We start from the raw sequence: 17,403 nt of genomic DNA, 5'->3' as shown, positions 1-17,403 counted from the left end.
GAAGCACAGGATGATCATAATATAATCCCTATTTGACATATGAGAGAGTGAGTGACACCCCGTGTCATACAATTTAGTCATAGCAAGACCAGCTGTCTATAGCAAGACCTTGCTATCTACATAGCAACATAGTAGAACTCCTATCTCCTGAGCCTCATTTCAAATTTGTCCCTAGAAAATCTCATTGGGAGCCATTTATTCTTTTCCTCTCCCTCCTGCAGCGAGACTGAAGGGGAGAAAAAGGCAGCTAAGGAAACCTTGTTTTTTCCTCTGTGTACATTATTTCCTGAGTTCTTCCTTCTTTTGGGTGAAAGAGATAGCCTGATTTAAAGAAAAATAAGCTAAGCTATTTTTTTCTGCTGCTTCATAAAGCATCATTTACTTTATCTTTTCCAACATAATATAAGATTACTAAAGAACAATTGGAGGATACAGAAAATGTAAAGAGAAGCAAGTGATCAGTCTCAGAATGTGGCAAATAGTCTATAAAGAAAAGAGTTAAAGTTTCGTTTTAGAATCTTCAGCCCTATTGACTCTTCTCAGAATGTCTTTTCTACTTTTTCCACGAGTCTGTATTTTCACATGTTCTTAAGGTCTCTCTGAAACTTTCCCTAAGAGCCCCAGTTGGCAACAATCCCTCATAATCCCTCTTGTTCCACTGGGTATCAACCACTTATTTCACACATGGTATATGCTCCTTTGTGACTTCCTACTGCTTATTTGATTGCAAAACTTTCTCTCCAACTAGGCTCATGCCTTTCTATGAAACAGAGTTCTGTCTTATCCCTCCACATCTCCTTAGCATCCCATCTACAAAGGACAAGAGTGTAAAAGCTATATAGCCTTGAATTGTCATTTATGACAATGATGACCATAATGGTGATGCTACTGTCAAATAGGTTTCAAATGACTGTTTAGTCTTTGTACATAGACTGATTTCGCTTTAATTATTAGCCTTGATCACATATCTTAAAGGACTTTCAAATCCTGTAAATAATACCTGTGTGCCCTCATAGAAATTACATTCAGGCCCAGGGCTTCACAGATAGAGAAAGATGTTGACAAATTGCTGCAAATACAGCAGAGAGTTGCTAGATTGATTAAAGGGACGCAGGACTTGATTTATGAGTAAACATTTAAAGGAACTAAATATGTATAGCTGGGCTTGACAGCCCCTCAGAGTGGGCCAGGGCGATCTGACAACTGTACGTTAGTAGCCAGAGGACGAAAGCAGCATTGCAGGAAGAACAGCTTAAATTAGGGAAAGGGGCTTTTGGTGCTACTCATCAGGAATTTTAGTTCTGGGAAATAGATGTCCTGACATATGAATTCAGTGGTTCTCAAACTTCAATGTGCACACGAACCACCTAGAGATTTTGTTAAAATGCAGATTCTGATTCAGTAGTTCTGAAGTGGCCAGAGAATACACATTTCTAACAAGCTCCCAAGTGGGCTGGAGACTACACATACATAGTCAAGCTTCTTCTTGTTTAGAATTGTACGATATTGTTCAATTACAGAGTAAAATAATCTTCGAAAATGTAATACTCAGATTAAATAAAGTACAAGAGGGAGTTGGGGCAAAACCCAGGCAAACCAACCAGGGAGATGCATTGTTTCCCCAAGTGTCATCTGCCTTTTTGGCATCCAAATAGGGTCCTCACTGTGATTAACTACCCAGCTCATTGCTTCTCCCAGATTTATCTTCCCACTTGTGCCAGATGACAGCACAGAAAGAAAGTATTGCTACGTCTAAGTTATGACTGTCGGCTACTGGAAATTTCCCTTTGCTTTTAAAATAACTTCCGCACCTTTTGATTAAGGTCTAGAATTCTATAGCTGGAGCCTCATTCCTTCAGTTTAAAATGTCCACCCCTTTCTGGTGAAAACCCCATCTGTTATTTATACCTTGGTGTGAATGGCTTTCTGTTCTTTCCTGGTAGGTTAAAATGGAGGGCAATAAGACATCATTAGGACATCGAGTACTGAGGAAGTAGCAAGGGTGGGGAATAAAAGACAGCCCACCCCTTTTTATACCTAAGAATGAAGTCCAAAGGAAAAAAAGGCCACTTTGCCAAGGTCTCCTACTTCTTTGCTGCATAAATCCAGGTTTCCAGGTTTTCAGGCCAGCATTCTTCCAGTTCACCAAATCTCCCTCTCCCCTCTCCTAGAAATCTGCATAGCTCAGATTTTCATCTGTTTCTAGCTATAAGCTTAACAGAGGGGGTTCCCTCAGCCCTTGGAACAAGTCACTGATGAACAGTTTTTCTCACCCAAATATGCTTGATCAGGTAACTTAAAGATAATGTTTCCCTTATTAGATATAACCTTTAACCATGAGAGTTTCAGTTTATTATAAGCAAAGCAATCAGGATGAAAATTGAGAAGGTGAGCCCAGCTGCCTCCTATCAAACAAATAGCTCAAAGAGACTTTGAGTAAGTCACTAATTATTAACAGATAGATCATCTCACCTCTGCACATATAATGAACACAGTAAGGACACTACCCCCCTCTTACCCCATCCCCGCATGCACTCCAGGTTTGTATCCATTTATTAACCTGTGTGAGGATATCTCCTATTGTCCTTAGGTTTCCAAGGTTACACAACACTTTTACATATATCTTTTAAGTTATCACAATAATCATTAAGAAATTTATTATTACCATCTCCTATTTTTAGGCTGAAGAAACTAGTTCACAAAAAAGTAAATGTCATGCCCAAATTTGGACTCTGGACTTTGAAAATCAAATTTCATGTTATTTTTCTCAACAACAAACCTCTTGGTCAAGCCACTTATTTCAGTCTCAGGATAAGACAAGTTCAGAACTTGTTGCTTTTGCTTAAAAATGTGGACTTTAGCAAGGTGTGATAAAATATTCATTTTGCGTATTCTCGTGTAATTTTTAAGATTTTCATCTCTGTTTTTCTAGCCTGCCTCCCACCCTGAGAAAGTACATTTATTAGTAAAGATAGCCTCAATTAACTGAAATAGGCAGAGCTGACAAACTTAGAATTTTCTTCAACTCAATGAATTAAGAGAAAGAAGCAGAAGGCAATAAAACCAATGGAGTAATTTTTACTTTAAAAATCCAGTGTAAATCCTTGCATCATTATAAGTTCAGTGTGAACTCTGCGTTTTCTGTCTCTGTCTGTAGTACAGAACACTGAGAATTCATGGCCATTAGGATGTCGCCAAGGCTCTTTAGGATTCCCAGGCTGCAGAGACAAAATCAATCACGTTCAATAGGCTCTCCTTACTGAGACATAAAATGATTGTGGACACAAAGACAATACCCAACAAGAAAGTTTGACAAAAATGTGTTAATCTGGTTTAGGGCCTTTATTCCCCATGTGACATAACTTACAAAATGTCCCAGTTTTTACAGGTTCCGTAAACTTAGTCTTTACTGTTATTTTTATTTTTTTCCCCCACCTTGACGACCAGAACTGCAAATACCAAAGTATTCCCAACTCCTTTCATTGGTATGAGCCTTCAGATAAGAGACACAAAGCCTAGTCATCATCAAAGGAGCGTCTCCTGTTCTATTTAGCTCTGTATAAGTAATACTGACCTACCTTTTCCAATGATCTAGAATTGGCAGTGTCAAGATCAGGACTACTGGCAAGGCACAGCACATGTCTTTCATATGTACTTTTTTCTCTATCCATGTAGACACACACACACTCATAAGACTTTTTAATTTAAAAAATAAGCATTGATTTTTTTATGGTTATTATACATCTTAGTTGCCCTATATTACTTTTAAGGTGCATCCAAATAAATAAAAGCTTTCAGTGCCTAGATTAGTGGCATAAGCAGAACACAGTTCCAAAAGTATATGTCCTAAGCACACTGGGAAAAGTAACATCAAAGAAGGTAGCAAGGACCAGATAAAAAGATAACCAAGCAAGGGTGTTAAATTTGAGAATGAGAATGAGAATGAGACAGTCACAGACCCTGTGAAAATCCAAAGACGAAAGTTACAAAAAGAAGAAGAAAGAACACGGATGACTTTCATAGACAATATTTTGAATGAAGGAAGCTGGACATGAAAGATGCATAATACATGACTCCATTGTATGAAAGAAACCAGGGTAATGATTATGGGACAGGGATTGGGGGAGGTGAGGGGCTACCAATTGGAAGGGAACATGTACGAGTCTTTTGGGCCTAGAAATGTCCTGTATCTTCTGGAGAGTAGATACCTGAGTGTATTTATGTAAAATGCATTATGTTCCATTTTATTATTAGTGCACGTTATTATGCACACTATTGAGACCCAGGACAGGCCACCCTAAGATATCCCACAATGGCAAATTGATTATTGAGAATTAAAATCACTTGAGAAGCAACAGAAGCACAAGGAGCTCTCTGACTCCCCTGGTCTAGATGCAGAAAATAAATCTCTTTGTGACAGGTGCCCTCTCTGCTCCTGAGGGCTGAGAGGCAACTGTTTAAAGAAAAATTGTTTAAAAAAAAAAACAAAGTCCAAAAAGACTGTATAAGCCAAGCTTGTTTCTCCTTTACTAATTTATTACCCAAGCCCACACCTCACTCAGATTTCTTTCTTACAGCACTAACTTTCTTTGTCCTGTCAATTTCTCACAAATTTGTTTCTTTGTCTAAAAAGTATAAAATGGTGCCTACTTTGATCATTTCTTTGAACCTTATTTTATGATCTGAGCATTATATTGGGATTCTCACACACACATGTTAAATTGGTTTTACTATTAACCTAGTAATATGTCAATTTATTATTAGTGCAGCTATAAGAACTAAAGAAGAGTAAAAAGGGGAAATCCTCCCCTTCCCCCACATCACATACTGTTAACTCCACAATTTTAAAAAAGTGCCTGAAGGTAAATAATTCCAAACACAGGAATTGAGTAGCACAACACTCACCTCCCACCTTTGCTTAGGGGCTTCCTTTGAGGGCCCAAGTCCCAATTTAAGCAGAGTAATTTCAATTCTCTTAAAGACAAAGACTCCAGTCACAATGACTAGAAACAATTGCCTCAACACACTCCTAATCCTTAAATTACCCTCATCAGATGCCATTTGGATAATGAGCTAAGTTTTTCACAGAACCTAAGTGCATATCAGACAAATGCCCACTGGCCAATGAGTAAGGCTGCAGTAATTGTCTTTCTTATGGGTATTATGCATATGTATAACTTTCATCACCAATGCAAATTTTTCTTTACTTACTTCATCTCCATTTCCCTATTTTAAATCTGTAAAATTTAGTAATTTGCCATGGGAATTCAAGATACTTGTAAAAATGAATAATGTCCCATTATATTGTAATCACCTCTCTTATACGGGTTTTTATTTCTCATCTGTGGATTGCTAGTTTATTACAAATTAGCCTGGAAGAAAATTAAAAATCCTTAGGAATGGATAATGCTGGAATAAGGTTTTTTTAAGCCTTTTTTAGCGTAGTACAACCCTACTTCCAATTTTAAGGTGAAACCAAACTGACAATGATTGTGGTATAATGCTGGAAAGGTTAGCAGATCGAACAATTGAGCTTGGAGAATGGACATAGGTTGATAACTATCTTATGGGAAAATTATTCAACTAGAGCGATCACAATAATATTTGGACACTCATATTGCTTAAAATATACCATTAATTAAGGTGCCATTGATTCAAAACAATACTAGGATCTTTCTAACAATAACCCTGAGTACCTAATATCAATGATTGCCAGCAGTATCTTCAACAATGTTAAAAAAGAAATAATTTTCATTACGAACTTTATAATTGTTTCTCAAAGAACTGTGCCTTAAAATATCAATATCTCTTTCAAGTAAAAAGCCTGTTTAAGCCAAATTCCTATTGCCTTGTTATTAAAAACATAAAACATCGTATTTTCCTCTATTTACTGATTTTTTTTAAAAATCCATTTTTTATATATTTCTGCAGCTACTCATCATAACAACTACATGGCTATTTCTGGAAAATTATTAAAATTAATATAAAGAAATAAGCATGGGCATTTCCAGTGCAGGAGTATTTAAATCAATCCACAATTCTAAGTAAGTAGTACATACTACGTGCACCAAATTTATACAGGACTCTTACTATGTGCCAGACCCAGTTGTGGTTTTTAGGAATGCAGTGGCAAGGATGGCGCTTACAGTGTAGAGTAACATCTGGGCAGCCTGGGAGAAGGATATACAGAATGGTTTTTTTCTTGCAATTTTTATTTAAATCTAAAATTAGGTGAAAATAAGAAGTTAACAGAAAAAAATTAAACCATAAAAGGAAAAAAGGAAAGAGTGTGAGTTTGGAATGTGTAAGGTAGGTTTGAATTCTGGCTCTCCTGCATACTAGCCATGTGATCTAGGCCAAGTTACTTCACCTGTGCAAGCTTTGCTTTCATAATCTACAAAATGTGGACACAATTTTCCTCCTAAGGTCTCCTGAGAATTAAATGTTATTAAATATAAAATTCTCAATAAATTTATTAGAGTTGAGTTAATAAAATAGAGAGAAAAGTGGATAGACTCAAAATATATCAAGGTGAATGCAGGTGACTCTGGGAACTAGATTGGGCACTACTACTTGTTCTGAGGTCCCTAGAGTGTAACTGAGGCAACCCTGATCGAGTGTTTGAAGCTTCACACTAACATTCTCATCCTTTCCCTAATCCCCATTGCCCCTGCCCCTGAGTCTTTAAACTCTGAAAGATCTTCAGAACTCTTCTGAGATCTGACAGTGATGAGAGGGAAGCAACCTAACTAGTAAAACTAGAAAACTAAAACAAACACACCTTAAAAAGAGATGGCTATAGAGTGTAACAAATGAACGCTTCATGGCTTTGGTACTTACAGATAATGAAACACTCAGAGTTGGTCACAATCCTTCAGGTGTGCCCCATTCCAGCTCAGAGCACAGAGCAGCTGTTTCCTCCCCAGATACAAGCTATTTCTAATTATGGGGCCTAGAGTATTATTGGAAAATGTTCAGTTAGGCTGTCACTGAATTCCCTCCCCTGGAACTGTTTATAATTTAAACCAGTTCTCTTGTTGTAGAAGTTGTTTTGTCCTTAGTTCAAAAAACATTCAAAGCTACCCATTCATGAGAACTGTGAGGAAGACAATGTCCCTAAACTCTTGAAATCATACTCTCTGAAGGGCCCTACTTCCCCCCATGCAACAAGCTAACCCTCTTAAATAAGGTCTCTTTGTATAGTTCTCTCCCTTGGCCCTTGCAGTAAAGCATATAGTCTTATTCGTCATGTCATCTTTCAAGGAAGAAATCAGAAATCTATCAGCTTTCAAGGCCTGGGTGATGGAGACAGGAACAAAAAAATCTCAAATTGGGGCCGCATAGAAGCAAAGTTGACAACAGCTCCTGAGAGGCCATTTGTTTTACTTATATATCACCTGTCAGGGCAGGGAGGCAAAGAGAACAAAATCAGATAAAGGACTCAGTAACACAAACAACTTGCCCTTATTTAGAGAACATTTGTGAGGAATTCGAAGATAATCTGAGTAGGAACAATGTCTGTTATCAGTAGGATGATGATTTATATTATCATTTAAACTGGACCCCTTAGAGAGTAAAAAGGGCTCAATTAATAATTACTCCAGCACAACTGACATCACTCAGGACTGTCCCAGGCAAATCGAGGTATATATATATACGGTCAGTATAGTGATAAAGATGTTGGGTAGAGATTTATTCTAATTCTGCCAAAGGACCGACAGATAAGGGTCCAAGCTATTTCATTCAGAATATTAAAATAAGAAAAACAGAGACTTTTAGAGCTCAAATAGGTTAATGTTTTTCTTTTACTAATGAAGCTGAAAGAGGGAAGGGGCCTTTGTGAACAACTAAAACTATAAAACAGCAAAAGTCAGTATCTTGTGAGCAGTTGGTAGTTCAGATGAGAGACTGGGGTCCATGTTTCCAAATCATGGCATCTGAGAAGGGAATCAAGTCTGCACCTAGAAAGTTATGAAATTGTTTCCTTATCACATTCATCTGAAAAAATGGACTCAAATACCATATGCCAAGATATACTCACCCTAGCTCTTCATAGCATGATGCCTGAGTCAAAGCTGTATTTACCAAAAGGAAGATCCACACATGAAGCCAACAGCCATCACACCCATCAGTGTTCATAAAACAATATGGCCACTCTCTTTTCCCAAAGTTACACAAATGTATCTGAGCTCATAATCCAGATGTAGTCACTGAGAGTGGCCTCTGCTTTGCATAAGCCAGATATTAAAATCAAGACTCATACACACATCTGTATGCTTGCCTGTGAGCGAAGCAAGGTATATGGACTCCAACTCATAACATGATTGAAGCAAGCAGACTAGGACCTACAAAGAAACTACATGCATATAATAGAGTCCCCTGGGGAGGTGCATGTATCAGGGTCTGAAAAAGAGTGCTGGAGGAGGGGTTAAGTATACCCCTCAAGGACACCAGACTGAAGGATTCCAGAAAATCATGGTGCTCAGCCTTCTGGCTCTGGCCAGTATGCTTCTGTCTTTGCAGACGCTCAAAAACTCACTTCACCCATAATCGCCTATAGTGTTCCTAAATATGAAGTGGCCAAATTCTACTGTATTCTCTCTGATCATCCTCTGCTTTTGCCATTCCAGGTCAATGTCTCCATTCTCCTGGACGAAAAGTAGGAATTTAGCTCAAAAGACAGAAGGCTAAGAGAACCTGGTGCAAGGGTGATACTCTCTCCGATTCTGTGTCTTAGGTGCTATTTAATCTTCTGCTTCCTCTCCCTGGGATGTCCTGGTATCATACTCTCCCTTACCTCCAGGTTCCAGATTTTATGAGACTCCCTAGAAAAGGGCATCTTTCCTCATTCCCTCTAAATTGTGGAAAAAGGGAAAGAGTAGGAACGCCAGAAGTAAGAGGCAAGGAGGGAATAAGGATAGATGGGAGCTAGAAAAAGGGAATAATTCCAGGGGTAGAGGTACACATACCAATTTTCAAAAAGGGAAAGTCCAGAGTAGACATTCCTGAGGCAAACAACAACCCCTACTGAATTTCTAGAGCTGATGCTTTCCAGATGGCTTTGTACATACAAGGGAAGGGACACTCAAGGAATCTTCCCAACTTCACTACAGATGCCACCAACATTTCCAGTCTGCCATCTATATCTGCAGCCTGCGAAGACTGTGAGAAGCCATGCTTTGGAAGGGATTGTGGTGTGATGGAGACGACCATCATTCTCTAATCAGAGCTGTTTCATAATTCTAAGCAGGCCACTCCCTTGTACTCAAGATCAAAATACATCATAACCTCCTCAGCCTCACACAATCACCAATGAACTTCCTTAGTCAATATTGGTCATGCTAGTTTACATAAATTCACCAGTCCTTTTCTGAACTCCTTAGGCCACTTAGGCTTTAAATTCTTATCTTTTTTTTCAGAAAAGCAATACTATGTACATACTACATATTACGTAATACACCAAGTTTGATTTGGGGAATTCATAATCAAACAACTATTTTGCAGTAAAATATATACATACTCACACTAAATAATATAAAAACTACAGAAAGCCCCATTGAAGTTTAGGTTGAGTTTGGCTGTCAAACCATTTTGCCACAAATTATAAAAACTTAGGGATTTGGGGTATTTTGGATTTTGGCACCATAGATAAGAGATTGTGGACCAACATTTATTCTTAATATTCTTTAGAATGGGTGATGAACAAAGGAAGAATTCAATAATGTATTATAGTTTCTTTCAAGGGAAATTACCCACATTTAAGTATTTCTTGCTTCAATGTTTCTATCTCTATTATATGTTAATTATGAAAATTAAGAACTAAAACACTGCAATAGAATGATTTGTCCTGGTAAGAGAAACAGCCCATAAATAGCATGTCCTGGGGCTACGTGAGCAAGGCTCCATCTCTGTCCCTTATTAGCTCTACTTCCTTAAGCAAGTCACTTAACCTATCCATTCTTCATCTTCTGTAAAATAGGAATAAATATTAGTATCCATCTCATAGGAATGTCTGAAAGTTAAATAAGGTAACATGTGCACAAGAACAAAACTCAACACTTAGTGAGCACCACAAAAATGTTATCATTGAGCTCACAGGGGTCTTCAGCCAGACCCTGACAGAGTGGCCAGTAAGACTCAGTCTTACATGTAATATTGAATCCCCTGGTAGAGTTTAGAAGGGACTGCTGCTCCCAAGAGCATCTTCCTTACTAGCTGTTAAAGACTAAGGTCTTTTTTTTTTAATAATAACCTTTGTTCAAATGCATAATCCTTGGAAGAAGTCAAACTTGAATGCAGATTAATAAGCCAAAACTAAATTTTCATGAGAGAAAAGATAAACATGCAAGAGGACATGTGGTCTTTAGGTCCCTAGGAGCATGTCACCATCAAAGAGGGAGAATGGGAAAGTCAACATTCAAATTTTCTCACTGGACAGTCCTGCTGAAGGTCAAAGGCTGCACGTGCAAACATCTCTGAACCTCAGTTTGCTTGGGATTAAACTATCCTTGCTCTTTGGTGATGAAACTGAAACTAAGGATGTTAACTGTCTTATCCAAGGCATCACAACAACACATTGTTTTAAATTACTGATTATCTTACACCAGCCCATTGCTTTCAGACTTGTTTTATTTTACCCAGTGTCACAAAGTTAATGAGCACCAGATTTCCAACCTAAGACTTCTTATTCTAGGTCTTGACTACAATTAGTAGCCCACTACAGCACAAGGCTGCCTCAGCATCAGGCAGGAGATCCCTCCACATGAAACTGGATCAAATACATCTGAGCATAAAAGATAGCAGAAAATAGTAGGTAAGTTATGGGCTTTGCTATAAAATAAACCTGGGGTTGTAGAGTCATGGATAAAGTACTTACCATGGTTACCATAATATTGGGGAAAATAATAGTTGACTTATGAAGATTAGATGTAGGATGTAAAATATTGGAAAAGTAAGCAACATGCAGAAGGTACAGATTCCTATCCTCCATTTTTCTCTGAGTGTAAAAAACGGAGTTCTCTTTCTTCTCTATCTTACATAGGTTCCTTCCTTAGCACCAGAGTAACAAGAAAACCTGGGGAATAAATACCAAAAAGAAAAAAAAAGGACAAAAACAACATAAACAGCAATAATGGATATGATAAGTCAGAGAGAACTGTGGCTTTTCACAGACAACTAACACAACAAAACAAACATCCCTGTCCTTTGAGGAGAGTAGTTGATGAGGCTCCTAAAGAAGCAGCTGCTGCCTTCTGATATCTTGTACCACTGAAAAGGACAGTAGCATTTCAGGGCTCTTTATTTGTAAAATGACAATGACAAGATGCACTTACTTCCTCACTCCCCTTGGCCATGACCTTGTCAGAAATTTCTGCTTCTTTGCAACATGTTCTATAAGCTCCAGAAGGATGCTGTGACACAGAAATGTAGTTTGGAGCTCAGAGGACCTTTGGCTCATCACTGCAAAGTCCTAGTCTGTCAAGAAGACATTTCAGGCCCTGGCCACACAGAAAAGAGGGTGTTCTCTCTCCTGGCAGCCAGGAGAGATGAAGTAATTCCTGTTTGGTAATCTGAAGGCACAGCAGGAAAGGTGTCAGGGAAGACGTTGCCCAAACACCTGGTAGGTGTCAAGTTGAATTTCTTTATTAAAACTGGTGACTGTCTTTTTTTTTTTTTTTTTCTAAGTCCCTTGATCTTTTTCACCCAGCCCCTTAATCCCCATACCCTCTGATAGCTTCCAGTGTGTCCTCTCCATCTGTGAGTCTGTTTCTATCTTGTTTGTTATAATGTTCATGTTGACAACTTCACTTTGGGTGGTGAACACACAATACAATACACAGATGATGTATTATGTCGTAGACTCATGCACTTGAAGCCCATGTAATTTTATTAACCAATGTCACCTGAATAAATTCAATAAAAATTTTTTAAAAAGGAAAAATATATTCCAAGAAGTGGGATCGCTGGGTCAAAAGGCAGATCCACTTTTAGTTTTTTGAGGTATCTCCATACTGCTTTCCACAGTGGCTGCACCAATCTGCGTTCCCACCAACAGTGCAAGAGGATTCCCCTTTCTCAACATCCTGGCCAGCACTTATTGTTTGTTGATTTATTGATGATAGCCATTTTGACCGGTGTGAATGCTACCTCATTGTGGTTTTAATTTGCATTTCTCTGGTATGATTAGTGACATTGAGCATCTTTCCATGTATTTCCACTGGCTATCTGTATGTCCTCTTTTAAAAAGTATTTATTCAGGTCTTGTGTTTTTGTTTTTGTTTTTTGGGGTTTTTTTGGTGTTGAGTTTTATAAGTTCTTTAAAAATTTTGGATATTAACCCCTTATCAAGTGTATCAGTGAATATGTTCCCAGAACGCTAATTCAACATAAAGGACACAAGCACCCTTGTATTCATTGCAGAATTATTTACAATCACCAATATATGGAAGCAGCCCAAGTGTCCATCAATAGATGAGTAGATAAAACAAGTAGGCAACATTTACACAATGGAATACTGTTCAGCTATGAAAAAGAAGAAAATTTTACTCTTTGCGACAGCATGGATGGACCTGGAGAACATTATGCTAAGTGAAATAAGCCAGTCAGAGAAAGACAAATGCCATATGATTTCACTCATAGGTGGAATCTAATGAATAAACTGAAAAAGGGAAACGGACAGATTCATAGACGGAGAGCAGCATAACCGCTATGGCAGGGGAAAACCGGGGGGCGGGGAGGATAGAGCAAAAAGGAAAAAGTACTCAGGGACAACAGTGTAGTGATTGCAGGGCTGAGGGGATATAAGGGGGATAAATGGTCATGGAAAAAGCAATAAAAAACTAAAAAAAGGAACAATATTCCTGAATTCAGTGAACTTGAAAAAATACAAGCTAGGACTGTGATTCAATCCAGTACTGATGTGTCATTTATTGGACTGTACCTTTCCCCCTGTGTCCTGCCAACGGCGCTCCCCTGTCATATACCCGTAGCCTCCTTTTGAACTGTGAACATCATGGCCTGGACAACAGAATAGCACTGTCAATATTGCTGACCTATATATGACTCACCTTTCCCCATTAAATATCCAAATGATTTATTACAAATGAGAGATTTTAGGAAAAAAGGGGAGAGGTGTCAAATCATAGCAAAGATTGGTCATTATTTTGAAAATATTGCTGACAAATCTTTACAAATGATTAACTGGCAAGTCAGAGACTCAGCAGGCAGGGACCTAATTCTGAAAGGCCAATAATTTATGAATGCGAGATGTTACTTTTACACAGGCAGACTAATAATAAGGATGTAATGAGTAATTATCAAATGCAAACAGAATGGTGCAGACAATCAAAAATATATATTCCCTAAAGGGTCAAACTCCGGTTAATATTCTTTTGAGTACAATTCAACAGACAGAAAATGTTGAAAATCTTAATAGAATTAGTTCTTCCCTATGAATAAATATTGTATAAAACTGAATTTTAACTCCTTAAATGCCCAGCCATTCAATGTCATTGGCAATGTTTTAAAGGCTTATGCTTTCCCAACATGTTGAATGGAACGAACTATGTCTACCTCAGCCCTACCTAAGCTGTTCTGAGTTATAATGAGGATACACACATGAGGTGGAAATGGGCAGCACCCAAGCTGCTGTGTAGATATATACTCTTTCCCTCTTCCATCACTGGGTGCCCCAGGGCATGCTTCCTCTTCCATGTTGTGTACTGTCTCATGTAACGTAAGGCTGAACTAAAGATCTTACCGATAACTCAAGTTATCTGAAACTCGTTGGCTCTTAAGGCCCAAATCAGGGAATAAAGACCTTGAGGGAGAGAAGAAGACTTCAATGTCACACATCTAGGAACTGCAAAGAGACCCCCCTTCCCAGTATTGCCAAAATGTGGCCCTTAGAGAAGACCCAAATACAAACACTAGTTGTGCCTGGGCAGGTTAGGGCAGAGCTTTTTACATCAGTGATCTAGATATGCATTAATAGAGCCTGGCCCTGGAGGAAAAAAGTGATGGGTCTAGGAAAAGAAGATGGACCTAGATGATACACAGGGCCAATGGTCAGCTGTTTCAGTCACTGTTTAGAAGAACTGTTCACACTGCTCACCTCAGACCCTGGTCTTCCCATCTCTCCCTAAGTGTTTCCCACTTCAGGATGCCACATTGATGCAGACTCCAAGTTTGCTTTCAGGCCCGCTGTGACAACTGCCTGCTCCTTCCAAGCCTATAATATAAATCTCGCCTGTGGCTGTGGCCATTTGGTCATCTGTTGAGGTCTGACATTTGGCCATCTGTTGAGGTCAGGGTCTCATGGAAGCCAACCCAGAGCCAAGGGTTTAAGTGGAAGTGATTTATTGTGTAAGTGCCCCCAGGAGAAAGCTGTAAAAGAATGGGAGAATCCAAGTAGGAAGAGGAAGAAGTCAAGCACATCTCAGCCTCAGCCTGACCCTATGGGCACCTCTGGGGTATAAATCATGCCTCAGAGTTCATCCTGCCTTGAGATGAAGGAGCTAGACTTTGGTATTCCCCTAGCAGCTAGCCACCAGCTAGAACAGCCTAAGTTTCAGGTTTAGGGTAGTGACATGAATTCCCAAGCACTTCTTGTTCTACACAGAAACAAGGTATCTCTGGTACCCAGGGGCATCTTTCAAGGTCACAGGTGCTACCTGTTGGGAGAAAACCTCACTTAAGCTGGGAGGTGGGCTCCCAGATCCGTTCAAAGGGACCTGACATGATCTGGGAAGGCAGTTAAGAGGCCTGTACATCATTCAAAAGCATCATTCCACAAGCATTTGATTCACTAAAATTATTGAGCAGTATGTGCAAAATGGGTGGGTTTTATGATATATATATTATACCTGATAAGGAAGAAACAAAGAGAGAGCAAGAAGAGCAACTGGAGAGAGAGTGTATGAGCTACTCTTTGGGGAATGTCACCATGAATAGGAAAAGGGAACAAGAAATGGGTGGTGTCCTAAGGGGAAAGTAGGGCTTGAGAGCCTTTTTTAGATGGAAGAAATGTCATTTTAGATGCTGGTTTAAATGACATAGTTGATTAAAAAAAAATGTATGACAAAGGAAGGGAATTACTGAGTAATTTTTTCTAAGACAGCAACTATTCACTGAGCCCATACAATATGTCAGATGCTATACTACATATTGCATATACTATTTCATGGACTCCCAAATTGTTCCTTCCTAAGGTAACAGATTACTGAATAGCTCCACTTACTAGACACGACAAGTAAGACAAGACATGTGCATTACCCGAGGACACACAGCCAGGGGATAGAAAACCTAGACTTCAAACTTACCTTTGACTTCAAAGATGTTCCTTCCCTACCTAAACTCCAACACACCTAACTTAGTTAGTGGCCTGAATCTTCCACAGGCTAAGCCTTTTGTACTGCCTAAGGCTGAAGATGATTTGACCTTATAAAATCACAAACTTTGGCCTAGCTGGTGTGGCTCAGTGGATTGAGCGCCAGCCTGCAAACCAAAGGATCGCTGTTTTGATTCCCAGTGTTTGGCACATGCCTCGGTCGCAGGCCAGGTCCCCAGCAGGGAGCATGAGAGATGCAACCACACATTGATGTTTCCCTCCCTCTCTTTCTCCCTCCCTTCCCCTCTCTAAAAATAAATAAATAAAACCTTTGAAGAAATTTTTTAAAAAAATCACAAACTTTATCTTTTCTTAGGATGCTAAGTCAACAAGTGATACTCATTCCCTACCCTAGTCCATCAGTAAAGTATATCTGACATGGATATGAAATATTTAAACCAAAAAATCCTGATATGAAGCATCCAGAAAGGATAGTAAGTGGTATTTTTCAGAAAATATCATGCATATATTTACTCCAACCATGGAGAATGCCTGTCCTAATGCACGTGTTAACTTTCCCTCTAAATGGGGTTAACTTTAATTCTACTGACACAGAATATAAAAGAGAACTAAATGCTGGCTACATCAGAGGCCCTGCTGCCCTAACACCGAGCCAGACTGTAGGGTAGGAGCCCACATATAAAGAAGAGCTCTTTCCCCACAATCAATGACAGGCACTTTGCTGAGCATGTTGAAATAATCAAAGGATCTCTAAGAATGTCATCAGAAATAACTCTGCCTATAGAGTAAATTTTGGCAATTATATATTCACAAATTACTCGTATAACCTATAATTTGAGACCAAAAATTAAAATATCTACATTTTGATCCCCAGAACCTCTGAATATGTCACTTTACCTGACAAAAGAACCTCTACAGTGGTGACAAAATTATGGGTCTTGAGACTGAGAGTTTATTCTGGATTACCTGGATGTGCTCAGTATAATCAATCACAAGGGCCCTTCCAAGAAGAAGGCAAAAGGGTCAAAGTTATACTCTTGGCTTTGAACATGGGGCTAGAGGTCATCAGCCAAAAAACTGCTGATAGCTTCTAGAAGATGAAAAAGGCAGGAACAGGGTCTTCTCCTTTAGAGCCTCTGGAAAGAAATACAGCTCTACCATCACTTGTATTTTAGCCCAGGGAGACCAACTGTAGACTTCTAACTTCCAGAACTGTAAGATAATAAGTTTGTGTCATTTTAAACCTCTAAATTTGTGGCAATTTGTTGTAGCAACAACAAAAAACCTAATATATGTAGCATAAAAAAAGAACATGTGGAGACCTAGAGAAAAATATCAATAGATGCGAAAAGCCAAATTAGAAAAAGACAATTCTCCTGGCCCATGCTGGAGGAAAGAAATTTAATATTAACTATCTCTTCATGTAAGCTCTGGTATTAATGTCTTTATTTTAATTTCTCTAACACACCCTGAGACAAGGACTTGAATGTGGAGGTGATTCAGAAAGTATAAGTGAGAAATCAGGGAAGAGTAAAACAGAAAAGAGGAAACAAAAGAATGGTACAATATCAAGGCCATTGAAAGAGGCCATGGTAGCCCCTGGGACCTCTGAGAAATATATGACATGCTTCCCTGAATTAACCGTTCGGTGTAGGGAGGCTCCCCTGCCTCCCGTCTCCCATTTGGTGAGGATTAACCTCCTCCGCCCAAGTAGGCTGCCAAGTTTTGGTGAATTAACTAAAACAGAAGGCAGACAGACATGGTATCATCCACACATGTACTGAAATCAGAGATGGGTCAAGGACATGTGATGCAAGCACCAAAAGAATTACAGTTAGTATGTTCTAACTACAGTGATTATAGGAAATTACAGATACACATACATACACACAAAGGGCAAAGATGTAGACAGGCATTATACCAAAGAATTAAGTCAAACTAAAAATAGGCACATGAAAAAAATGGCATAGCTTATAAGTAATGGAAGAAATACAAATGAAAAAAATGAATAACTTCTTGCCTATCAAAATGATGCTTCTATACTTGTGAGGAAA

The sequence above is a fragment of the Pteronotus mesoamericanus genome, unplaced genomic scaffold (genome assembly GCF_021234165.1).
Source record: "Pteronotus mesoamericanus isolate MK-2021 breed Mesoamerican mustached bat unplaced genomic scaffold, CSHL_Meso_final contig_74, whole genome shotgun sequence".
Taxonomy (NCBI): Eukaryota; Metazoa; Chordata; class Mammalia; order Chiroptera; family Mormoopidae; genus Pteronotus; species Pteronotus mesoamericanus.
Note: the sequence above shows the minus strand (reverse complement) of the source record.